General features: G+C 44.0%; 1 protein-coding gene across 1 annotated transcript in view; it reads right to left on the reverse strand.

The window, feature by feature from the left end:
* The window catches only part of RIMS3 (regulating synaptic membrane exocytosis 3), a 273736-nt gene that overhangs the window by 133412 nt on the left and 127290 nt on the right, over positions 1-13034 (reverse strand). The window lies entirely within an intron of this gene.

A 13034-nucleotide genomic window follows, 5' to 3' on the forward strand; every position in this document is an offset into this window, starting at 1 on the left:
TATATTAGAGAGAGAGAGAGAGAGAGAGAGAGAGAGAGAGAGAGAGAGAGAGAGAGAAGCAAGACTATTTAGAAATCCCTCTTTTTTCCAGCTAAAACCCTATTCTTGTTTTCCTAGAAGTGACACTGCCTAGACTGTATTCAAACCAGCAAAGAATTATCTGTTCCTCATCCACAGAGATTTGAAGTCAAGATGTGTTACATCCAACAGTGTGTCTGTAGGAGTACTGCTCCTTCAGCTTCAGGTGAACAGTCACATGCTTGAATGGTGTGGGATTGCTTGACCTCCAGATCTGCTCTCCATCCCAGAAGCTGCCCTCTGGGACCCTCTCCTTGCCTTTTGGTTTCGGTTGAATTTGGCGCAGCGAGAACCACTGGCAGGAGCTCTGAGGGCGAGGGGAGTGGGTCTGGAGAGTGTACTCCCTCCGCTGCCTTGTCTGAGAGCCACAGCCCATTCAGGAGGCCGGTCCTTGTGGCCTGCTTTGTCTCTAGGTTCTGATAACCACTCTCTCTGCCTTTGGCCCAGGTGCAAATGTCCCCATAGGTACTGCCCACTATTTTTTATGTTGTTGTGTTGTTGTTTGTTTTTTTTTGGGGGGGGGTGTTGTGTGTGTTTTGTGTGTGTGTGTGTGTGTGTGTGTGTGTGGTTTCTCCACTCCCTGGTGATACTTTTGTAATTCCTTTATTAACGCCCCAGGTCACCCAATTTGAGTGAGACATCTGCTTTCTGCTGGGACTTTGAATTATATGCTGTTTCATATACATTTGCTCAATATAGTGCCTATTTCTTTGCCTTTTTTCCATTTAGTGTCAAGACTCACATTTTCTTTCTTTTGCATCCGTTGTATCAAGAGGCAGCAATGAGCAGGGCTTCTTCACCCTAGGGTGCTTTAAACACTGCTGATGTCTGAGCCCCACCCAGAGAGTCTGACCACTGGGCCTTGGTGGGACCCGGCATGGCATTACCAGAAACTTCACACAGAACCACTGATGCAGGGAAGCAGGTCTGGCTCTGCAGTTTGTTTCTGTGAGAGCATAGGCGAGTCCTCTCTGGGCTCAGTGCCCCATCTGTAACCTGAGCATGTGTTCATACATGTATGTGTTTGTATGTGTACGTGTGTGTGCATGTGAGTGTGTGTAAGTGTGTTGACCCCTGGCTCCCTGACTCTGGATCTTATCATTGCTGTCCCCTAATGCTAGTAGGAGGATTTTGGTTCTGGCCATATGCACCACTGCCCTCTTGTGGACATGAACACAGCTGTGACTGTAGATAAAGTGTCACTTCCTGGCCCCTGTAGCATGCTCTTTGTCATCTACTGTCAGGACTGACTGGGGCTTCCAGAGGTGGTTTAATCAAATGTAGACAGGCTGCACTAACCATCAGAAGATGGCCATCTCCCTTTCCCTGACATCCTTCAGGCGAGACCTGCTCTTAGCTCCTGTGCATTCTTGGGGTCATTGGCTTGTTTACATAATGAGGGAAAGGGGTAGATTAATTGTTTTGCAGAATAACCATAATTAAAAATAAGTCAGAGCATTTAGGAAAAAAATTAAAAGACCACAAATTAGCCCGTAGGAGGCAGAGCCAGCAGAGCAGAGTGGCTGGGTCCTGGGGACAAGGGAGTACAGTGTCTGTGTCCAGCGGAACTAATGAGAATGCTCCTCCTGCCCTCCTCCTAGACACCCCATGCCCACCCCGAAACCTTTTCTAAACGGCCACCTGCTGGAAATTCCCTTCTCTGCCTGTAGCCTAGTTTTGCCCCATCTCTGCACCACTCTCAGTTCCTTCTTCTGAGCACCCTCCTGGCCTCTGCTACCACACACTTGCTCCTCTGTCCTCTTTCACTGAAAATCTGGCCCTTTCACCAAAAAAGATGGTAGCAACCTGTTAGCTGTTTTTCATCAATTGAGGTGATATATTGTGCATCAATTATATGTATATTTTATATCATATTATTGTTATGGTTAGGAATGATGTGAAAGAGACTATTGTGCAAAATTGTTTATACTGAACCATTTTTATTATCTTGATAGGGAAGATATAAGGAAAGGGATAAAGTTGTTCCTAAAAAGTAGATGTAATTTTGACCTTTAAATTTATATTAAACAATTTTTGGTGCCATATTTGGACAACTTTTAATGGTGATTGTGGATCACCCATGATCTCTACCACCATTCCTGTGTGGCCATGATCTGGGGTAGTATGAATCCACTCACTCATTTAGTGGTGGTTTTCTTGAGCACCTACTTCATGTCAGGAACTTTTCCAGGTTCTGGAGAGACAGCAAGGAACAAAACCATCTCGTTTTCCACCAAGCCCAGATTCTAATGGGAGGTGAATGCATAGGTAGGGTCTGATGGATCTTACTTTATTTACTTCAACAGTTCCTTCTCGAGTTTTTGAACTGAGAACAAGCCGCCAGACTCCTTGTCTTTCACTATCTTCAACACGTGATCTCTTTCAGGCCAATTTTTGGGAATACTTTGTTATTCATCAACAACTTCTGATGACTGAGTTCCATTAACCATTCACAACCTGGTAACTTTTCTAGTAGTTTGTTTTCCAGGCTTGCATTAGTTCTGGTGGGTGGGGGTGGAGGCGCTGGCTCTTGAACAAGGCTGTGAGGGTAATTTGAGTTGCTCCAAGCCGTATAGCCTGGGGTCCACAGACTCCAGAACTGGTCCATATTCTGGTTTTGCCACACATATATATCTGCATGACTTTGAGCAGGTCACTTAACCTCTCTGAGCTCATTCTCTGCTGCCTCCCACCCCTATCTTCCATAGAATGAGGTGATAATAATAACTCAAGAGGCTTGGAGTTAATCATTAAATGAGATTATATATGTTGTATGTGCGTCTACATATATAGTGGTTAGTATATTGAGTCCCTGGCATAAAGCTCAATAAATGGCAGTGGTTATTACTAAGAAAATTTTAGTGTTTATTTCCTGCTTCCCAGCTTTATTGAGGAATCATTGAAAAAATAAAAATTGTACTTCGGGTGTACATCATATTTTGATATATGCATGCATTGTGAAATGATTACTAAATTAAGCTAGTTAGCATATCTGTCACCTCACATAACTATTTTTATTTTTTTAAAAGATTGAAATCAATATGAATTCTGTATACTAAAGATTTTCTTTTTCTTAAATATATTTTTTTATTAATTTCAGAGAGGAAGGGAGAGAGAGAGTTAGAAACATCAATGATGAGAAAAAATCATTGATTGGCTTCCTCCTGCATACCCCACCACTGGGGATGGAGCCCACAACTCAGGCATGCACCCCTGACCGGAATCGAACTTGGGACCCTTCAGTCCAAAGGCTGATGCTCTATCCACTGAGCCAAAACAGCTAAGCTCATAGCTACTATTTTTATGTGTGTGGAGTGAGAACACTTTAGAGTTATCTTCTTGGCAAATTTCAAGTATTTAATACATTGCTATTAACTATAGTCACCATGCTGTACACTAGGTCTCCAGAATCTATTCATTTTTTAACTGAAAGTTTGTGCCCTTTGACCAACATCTCCCCATTTGCCCTTCTGCCAGCCCCTGGTAACCACCACCTTACTCTCTGTTACTATGAATTTGACTATTTTAGATTCCGCATATAAGTGAGATCCTGCAGTATTTGTCAGTTTCTTAATTTTCACATATTATGAGGACTTACAACAACTAGATTAATTGCACTGTAGTCAGAGAACATATTCCATATATTTTGACAATTGTTAAGACAAGGGAAATACAGGTTGATTCTGGCGCATATAGCAGAGACACCTTGAGGAGAAGTAACTTCTAAGCATAAAAATGAAAGATGAGTAGGATACAGGTAGAGAAGGTATGTATGCCATGCATGCGTGCGTGCCAGGGGGTAGTTGCTGAAGGATCTGAGTCTTATGGGAGAGACCCTTAAGTGGACAGGACAGATTCAATGTAAAGTAGTAAATGTTATGATGGAGGGGGAAGCACTGGGACTTTAGGAACATGGCAAAGTTTAATGAATCTGCTTCATGAAGCTATGGATATGTAAAGCTAAAAGGTATGCTGCAATGGTTAAACTCTTTGGAATCAGCCCTGGGTTTGAATCCTCTTTTGCTTCTTAGTAACTTCAGCTTGGGCTAAACACTAAACTTCTTGAAGCCTCAGTTTTTAAATCTATACCATGGGGCTAAAAAAAAAAATCCTTGCCTGGCAGAATCAACATGAGGTTATCTGAGATCCATCAGATACAATCAAACAATTAGCAGGTGTCAGGGCTCTGTTAGTGGGAGTGGTTTTAATCCCTGGGTGTGATTGGGTGTCTGGCCCACAAAGGAACTCTGAGGTCACAACACCCAGGAAACAGCAGGGGGAGAGGACAAGAATAGCCAGGAGCCCTGAGCAGAAGGAGCCTGTGAGCATGGCATGCTGTAGCTGAGTTAGAGAGAGCCCAGCAAGCTGGTGACTGCTTAAAAGCCACATGCACAGAGCACCTGGCCCGGAAAATTTGGACCCTCTTCCCAGTTCTGCATCGGCTCATCCAATGAACCTGGCCTCCCTGAATCTCAGTTTCCTTAAATAAAAATGTAGAGGGAATTTGCATGGCACATTGGATCGCCAACTCCCCGCCTAGTGGAGAAGTAGATTGAGAAAAATTCAGAAGCTCTGTCCACATGCAGTAGGAAAGGGCATTCAGATCAGCTATTTCTGCCCCGAGGAACGGGGGTGGCAGCAGGTGGGTCATGCATTTTCTGTCCCTGGCACTTGCTAGGAACTCCTAATACTTGTGTGCCAGACACCCTACTAAGTGCATTATGTACATGATATCATTTAAGTCTCTTAACAACTCTGTAAGGCAGGAACTCTTATTACCTTCATTTTACAGATGAGGAATCAGGCACAGAGAGATTTGGTAATTTGCTTTACATCACACAGTTAGTTGTGGCCAATGTCTCTTCCAGCTCTGTCTATCTGGACTGGAAGCTATTTGAGAGGAGGAGCTCTGTCATATTTACTTTCAAAAACCCAGGGCCTAGTAGCCTTTCAGACCATACTTATTGCTATGCTGAACTCAGGGGTTTCAGCTGAACAATCACTTGGGGGGTTAAGCTGCTTGTGTCTGGGCCCAGCCTTAGATCATTTGCATCTGAATCTCTGAGGTTAGGGCCTGGGCACCCGTGCCTCCTGATTCTGAGGCACAGCAAAGCTGTACCCATTGGGCTAAATATTCTGCTTCTTTGGCCAACTGTTAGCACCTCCTTTCCTCTTTCTGTTTCTGGGCACTGGGGGGTGCTGTTGGATAGTCTAAAAACCAGTATTTCCCTCAACCCAGGAATGACATTCTCCCCCCTCACCACTCCCCCCACACACACCAATTTGTTTTGTGTATCTCCTCTCAAGAACTGGGTGGAGAACTTTCTGAGGTGGACAATGGTCTGAGCTAACCTTCTGAATGTTAACCACTGACGTTTAAGTAGGTAGATATATAAAGTGTCTGGTGAATCTGCAGCTTCATTTAGTTTCCAGCCTTCCTCCAGGAACCATTAGTCTGTGTTCAGGAAGAAGAGGTTTGCAGGGATCCATGTGGGGTGTGGTAGGCTGAATAATGGGTCCCCACAGGTGTCCACATCCTGATCCCCAGAACCTGTGACTATGTTACCTTACATGGAAAGGGGGCTTTGCAGATGTGATTAGACAGGGAGATTGTGCTGGATTATCCTGGTGGACTCACAGTGATCAGAAGGGTTATTAAACACTGGAAGAAGGAGCAGAAGCTTAGACCAGAGAAGAATATGTGAGGACGGAAGTGGGAGCCAAAGTCAGATGCTCTGGAAGGGGCCTCAAGTCATGGAGGAAGGCAGCTTGCAGAAGCTGGAAGTGGGTTTACCCCCAGAGCTTCCAAAAGAAGCACAGCCACACTGATGCCTTAATTCTACCTATTTTGGACGTGTGACCTCCAGATCTGTAAGATAATAATGCATGTTGTTTTAACCACTAGTCTGTGGTAATTTGTTACAGCAGCAATATGAAACTAACACATGAAGAATACCTGGGACACTCCCTATGGCAAACATTACTGCTTGGCTACCTAATGACTATTCCTAACACCTTCTTCTCTTGCCTTTTCCCCAAGTGCTTATACTCCAAGCCTCCTCTGTACTCAGGGATGACCATGCAACCCAGTGAGTCCTAAGGAAAAGTCAGCTGGGGACATTCTCTCTCCATGAAAGAAGGAGATAAGTACTCACAGAGAGCTCTCTTTCACTTTCACTGTCTCAGCCACCTCTGTGATTTCTCACTTTAGAAAACACACTGTGAGGGGGTGGTGCTTGAAGCTGCAGCAGCCATCTTAGGATCATGAGGTGAAAGTCCATGTATCACCCCCTCAACTGCCTTTGGATTTGAAACCACTGTCAGCTCAGCTCAATGCATGCTAATAGTCATGCTTCCCCTTCCAAGATATGTCCACAATTACTTTTTCAGGAGTCACACAATTTCCTCCAGAGAAACATATCCTAATATATAAAAACCCAGGGTCCGTAATATCCAAAAGGACCGAAGGCTCCACCAACTGGAAGAGAAGCAAGGTCTGATCTGTAGCCTCCGTGGCAGCTGTTGATCAGCACTTGCCTCTCTCTTTCACTCCTGGCCTGGCCAGCAGCCATGCCTCTCTTTCTCTTGGGCCTCCGCTGGGGCTGCTGATCAGCTCCACCTCTCTGATCAGGTCCATTGATAGGCCTGGAGATGCTGACTGGCATAGAAACCAACCAATCAGAACCAAATCTGGGTAAAGTGTGAGGAGCCAATGGTTGCCTAGAAGGCAGAGCTTTTGACACTGACTGGCGTAGAAACCGACCAATCAGAACCAAATCTGGATGAAGTGATAGGAGCCAATGGCTTCCTAGGAGGCAGAGCTTTCAATGCTGACTGGCATAGAAACCAACCAATCAGAACCTAATCTGGGTGAACTGTGAAGGCAGAACCTAAGGTGGGGGCTGAGGAGGAGTTTTAAGGGCAATAGCTGTTTGGTGTAAGGTGTAAGAAAGCAGTTCAATTTTTAAAAATATATATTTTATTGATTTTTTACAGAGAGGAAGGGTGAGGGATAGAGAGTTAGAAACATCGATGAGAGAGAAACATTGATCAGCTGCCTCCTGCACACCCCCTATTGGGGATGTGCTCGCAACCAAGGTACATGCCCTTGACCAGAATCGAACCTGGGACCCTTCAGTCCGCAGGCCAATGCTCTATTCACTGAGCCAAACCGATTAGGGCAGCAGTTCAACTTTTTAATGACCGGTTTGGCTGTGAGGTGCATATGTCTGGCTATCAGTCCAGATATAGGGATTATGTATTTTTGTCTGCCAAGAGCATCTCCTCCTGATGAAAAAGGCTCCCCCTCCCCATTTAAGCAATCCTATTCTATATAATAAAGGGCTAATATAAAAATTGACCAAATGGGGAATGACCAGTTGTTATGACATGCACTGACCACCAGGGGGCAGACTATCAATACAGGAGTTTCCCTCTGGTGGTCAGTGTGCTCCTACAGGGGGAGCGCTGCTCAGCCAGAAGCCAGGCTTACAGCTGGCGGGTGCAGAGGTGGCGGGAGCCTCTCCCACCTCCATAGCAGCACTAAGGATGTCCCAACTGATAGCTTAGGGGAACAGGCCGAAGCCATAAATTGGACATCCCCCGAGGGCTCCCAGACTGTAAGAGGGTGCAGGCCAGGCTGAGGGACTCCTGCCTCCCCCCCTCCCCCCCAGAGTGCATGAATCTCGTGCACCAGGCTTCTAGTCCTATATAATCTATCTATACTAATAAAAGGGTAATATGCTAATTAGACCAGGTCGACCAGCCATCTTCCAGATGTCTGAACTCTTTCCAGACAAAGCCATGGTGGTGGGGGCCAAGGCAGAGGCCATTAGGGGTGATCAGGCCAGCAGGGGAGGGTAGTTGGGGGTGAGATCAGGCTGGCAGGGGAGGGCAGTTGGGGGCAACCAGGCTGGCAGGGGAGGGCAGTTGGGGGCGAGATCAGACCAACAGGGGAGGGCAGTTGGGGGCAAGATCAGGCCTGCAGGGGAGGGCAGTTGGGGGCAAGATCAGGCCAGAAGGGGAGGGCAGTTGGGGGATACCAGGCCAGCAGGCAGAGGCAGTTAGGGGCGATCAGGCAAGCAGGCAGAGAGGTTAGGGGCAATCAGGCAAGCAGGCAGAGGAGTTAGGGGCAATCAGGCAGGCAGGCAGAGGCAGTTAGGGGCGATCAGGCAGGCAGGCAGGTGAGAGGTTAGGAGCCAGTGGTCCCAGATTGCAAGAGGGATGTTCGATTAGAGAGGGTACAGGCTGGGCTGAGGGAAACCACCCCCCCTCCATGCATGAATTTTGTGCATCAGGGCACTAATACTGCTATAAAATTCTTAAACACATCTCTTTGTGCTTATGTGCACCAAAGAGTAAAATTCCTGTATTATAGGGTATGTGTATGTTTAACTTGACTACTTAATGTCAAATAATTTTAAAATTATTTTTAAAATTCATGTTTTCACCAGCAATTCAGGAGAGTCTCTGATGTTATACATTCTTGCCAACACTTGCTATTGTCAAGCTTTTTAAGTATTTTTTCATTTAAGAATATAAAATTGTTTCTTATTATAGTTTGAATTTGTATTTCTATGCTTACAAATGAGGTTAAGTAACTTTTAAAAACATTGATTGGTCATTTGAATATCCTATCTGCAGTCTTTTTTCAACATTCTTGCATAGTTTTGTTGGATAATATTTTTCTTGTTGATTTGTTTATTTTCTTTATATATTATGAAAGTGAGCCCTTTGTTGGTTATTATGCTATTAATATATTCTTTCATTCAGAAAATGTAAATTTGTTCTGTAACCTACACTATATTAAAAATCAATTAGATTGTGGTTCTAAAAATAAAAAGACAAAACGATACAATTCTTAGAAGATAATATGGAAGACTATCTCATGACCTTGACATAGAGAAAGTCTTAAGCAGGGCACAAAAATGAGACTGATAAATTTGATCACAACAGTTAAATTATTACTCCCAAACTACCATTAAAATGATTAGAAGGCAAACCCACAGAGGAGAAGTGATATTTCCAGAGGTGTCTAAGTGAGGTAAATCCTCAGTTTCGTGGGTGGAAGTTAATGGATAATGTTTAAAGTTGATCCATCAAGAAATAACCAAACAATAGTAAATCCAGAAGCACATAATACTAGTAGGTCAGTGATAGCAGTAACCCAGGTCCCTTGCCTCTCTCAGCTGGGACAATCCTGAGGGATGTGTGCTACACGATTTCTGAAGTTAAGCTCCAGCCACCCACAGGGTAACTAGCCTAATACATCTGGTATTGACCACATTCCCCGTATTACTTCTTCATTACCTGGCCATTGTTCCCTGAACCTCCCAAATAAACCAATGGCATCAATCTTTGTTTCAGGGCCTACATATGGGGGGACCCAAACTAAAACATCAACTCTTGAAAGCAAAAATTCACATGTATAGCATCTTGTTCATTGCCTTTCAGCTCACCCCGTAGTAAACCTCTCATGGGAGAAAGGCTGTTCAACTAAAATGCCTTCAATCTCTCTATTAACAATATACTAGATTTAGCTGAAAGGCAAGAATGGCAGCAAAGGGAAGAGATTATGCCTTTGAACACCTTGCATTTCAAGTGCACAGGACACGCCTTAGTGTCAGTTCTTAGTGAGAAAGTAGTCTATTCAGGAAAGCAGCTGAACCTAGTCCGTGTTGCTATCTCCATCCCAAAGAGCCCAAACCTCTGGAAGCGTTTCACCAGTCATCCCCTCACACAGCCTAGAAGGAACGTGACGTGCTCCCAAAATCAAGATCCATAGATTTTGTTTAGTCTTCACCAACTGTTTTATACTTTATCAGCCTAAATACAGAAAAGCCTTTTCAACAGATGGATTGCATCAGATTCTGTAAATGTTGTAATTGTTTGGCAGGTTACTGCTTGTGCTGAAAAAATGTAATTTCCAAAGATACACACAGACGGCATATATTCCCCCAATACACACAGCCTAAACCCAGTTTAGGCTGCAAACGAGGCCCCATCATATGTCTTCTGTACAGTGCTCATTAACTCATCAAATCCAGAATTAAACAGCAATTATCTCCAACATTTCAGACTGCTGTTTCTGCCATTTGCTGTTTCATGCGAGCTTGAGAAATGAAATAAAGCACATTCCCCACCGGTTTCTCACCAGCATACTCACAGAGACCCTGGAGGGCAGCCAAGTGACACCGTGCTAAATAAAACCAGCCCTTTTAAATTGGGTGTGGGCAGAGCAGATATTTTACTTTACTAAAAAGATAAGCATCCTGTAGTTTGGGCGGTTTCACAGTCACTGCTCAAGGAAATTTACAAAGATGCTGGTCTAGCTTACTAGGAACTCCCCTCAGATGTAAGAACACTAGCAAAAATTTATCAAAATCAATTTTTTGAACTCTGTAAATTAGCCAGAGGCTTACAACAATTTGAGAAGAGTTTATTCAAGAACAGAATCTTGGTAAGAACAACATTTGTGTTGCTTTATCTTGCCCTATTCCCAAGTCCCTCCCCCACAGATCCATGACAACTTTGAAAACCAATACAATCATAATCATTGTACCATAAAAATAGCCTTTACTGGAGGGGCAAAAGGAGATTGGTGCTTCCATAAATCTTGATTTTCAGGGAGTAGTCTTAATTTGTCCTCTCTGGCAATTCCCTGAAAAATTTTAATCAGAGACATTGTCTTTATACAACCTGACTAAGAGCTTACTTTTCTCAAACTGCCTTTCCACTAAGCATTTGTCAAGAACAACCAGCAAAAAGAGGATTAAAAATGGTGACAAAGTGGATGCTTCACAGACATACTCCCAGGAACAAACTAGAATTACAACTAAAATACTAAAAAACTTCCTGAATAATCAACGGAAAACTCACAGGAGAGACCTCCGATACCCGAGGACCAAAGGTGGAGACCACATAGAGACTGATAGGAGGGGCAGAGGGGATAAAGGACTGGCCGGGTGCCCACAAATGGAAAATAAAGTCCAGGAGAGATATCTCAGCTGTGGGGGGTTACCACTGAGAACTCTGGGATCTAATCCCCAAGCTGGGCCCCCTAGCAGAGAGCACCAGAACTAAGGAGGGTACCCTCATAACATCTAGCTGTGAAAAGCAAGGGCGTGCTATCTGCCAGGGATTAGCAGCTGAACACACAAAATTCTGTGTGGAACCACCCACCTTGTGCTCCAGCAGAGGGAGGGTGAAGTGGACTGGAGATCTGAGAGTAAAACCCTGGGCTGGGGACTCAGGAGATAGAGCTCAGAAGGCAGACACCCCAAGTTTCCCTCATCCAGCAGAGGTCATCTTTCCCACATAGACATTTGCCTTGCCTGGGGGGAAGAAGGTTGACACACCCTATTGGAAAACACCTAGCCCTGAGGCCACTTAAGAGATTAGAAATGACAATTAGTCTCCAGGCAGAAGCAACTTCCCCACCCTATTGAAGAAAAACCCTCGCCACACCTGAGGACACTTGCCTGGGAAGCAATTCAAGTCAGAATCCTATTAGTCTGTAGACAGAAGTGGTCTCTGGAGGCTTTGAATCTTTGCCTGATCCAATTAGTCAGAAACAACCTTTAACACTGTCCTACACTACAGATTAAGAGGTATAGAGGATCTACCTAAAACATAGTCAACCCCAAAAAGATAGCCAAAATGAGGAGACAAAAAAACAACCTCCTAATGAAAGAACTAGAGAATTTTCCAAAAGAAGAGATAAATGAAGCAGAGATAAGAAATTTATCTGAAACAGAGTTCAGAGTAATGATGGTAAAAATGCTCAACAGCAAGAAATTATAGGTTAGTTTCATATGATAACTATGAAAAAAGAAGTCTGAGATAAAGAAAGACATAACACAACTAAAGAATACTCATTGGAAGGAATACATAGCAGATTAGCAGAAGCTGAGGATAGAATCAGTGAATTAGAAGACAGGGTTGAAAATATCACTCACTCAGAGAATCAAAAAGAAAAAAACTTTAAAAACAGGAGGACAGCTTAAGGAAGCTGTGGAACATGAAACATAACAATATTAGAATAGCAGATGTCCCAGAAGAGGCAGAATTGAAGAAAGGCATAGAGAAGGTGTTGGAAGAAATAATGGCAGAAAACTTCCCTAACCTGGTAAAAAAAAAAAAAAGTCACACAAGTTCAGGAGGCATGGAGAACCCCCAAAAAAGAATATCCCAAACAGGCGAAAGCCCAGACACATCATAATTAAAATGCAAAAATTAAAGACAAAGAGAGAACCTTAAAGGCAGCAAGAGAAAAGAACCAGCAACAATCATTTAATATGACATGGTCTGAAGTGTAAACCGTTGGTGTGAACAAGCTGACCAAAAACCTTGGAAGGAAAAGCTGGGAAAGGACATGTCCATAAGGGTTTTGGAAAAGCTCCAGCATATTCCTGGAAACCTAGAAGGCTACACACACTCCCAGAGCTGTGTGCATGCTCAGCAAAGACCAAGATGGTTGAGAATTTCTTGTCTCTATCGGACCTTGAGGCTCTGTATAAACAGGAGCAAAAGCTCCGGTAAAGTGGTAAACGGCCTGCCAGAGCATTGAAGGCATGTCTCAAAGCACACACCGTCCCTAGCAGAGGTTGGACCTGTATTGGTTCAAAGAGTGGGTGGAAAGAGGGTTCTTTGAAAAGTAACCTCACAGGTGATCTAGTCACAAAGTCCCAACTCTGCAGGTCTTGGTGGGCAGTCACATCCCAGGCCTATATCTGTAGGAAAATATTTATCTTTGCCTTAAGCAAGCCCTGCTTATTACTCATGCGCACCTAGGTTAACGCACCTTTGAAACGCCAGAGTAATCCTCTTTTTTTCGGCCTTCCTGGGAGGCAACCTCTCTTAAGAAAGCACGTAATCTTATAATCCAATCCGTGTCTGGTTCTCTCCCGCCTTCATGTAATCTTCTTTACATCCCCTCGTTAATTTGAGACCTATAA

This window comes from Cnephaeus nilssonii (assembly GCF_951640355.1).
Source record: "Cnephaeus nilssonii genome assembly, chromosome: 7".
NCBI lineage: Eukaryota > Metazoa > Chordata > Mammalia > Chiroptera > Vespertilionidae > Cnephaeus > Cnephaeus nilssonii.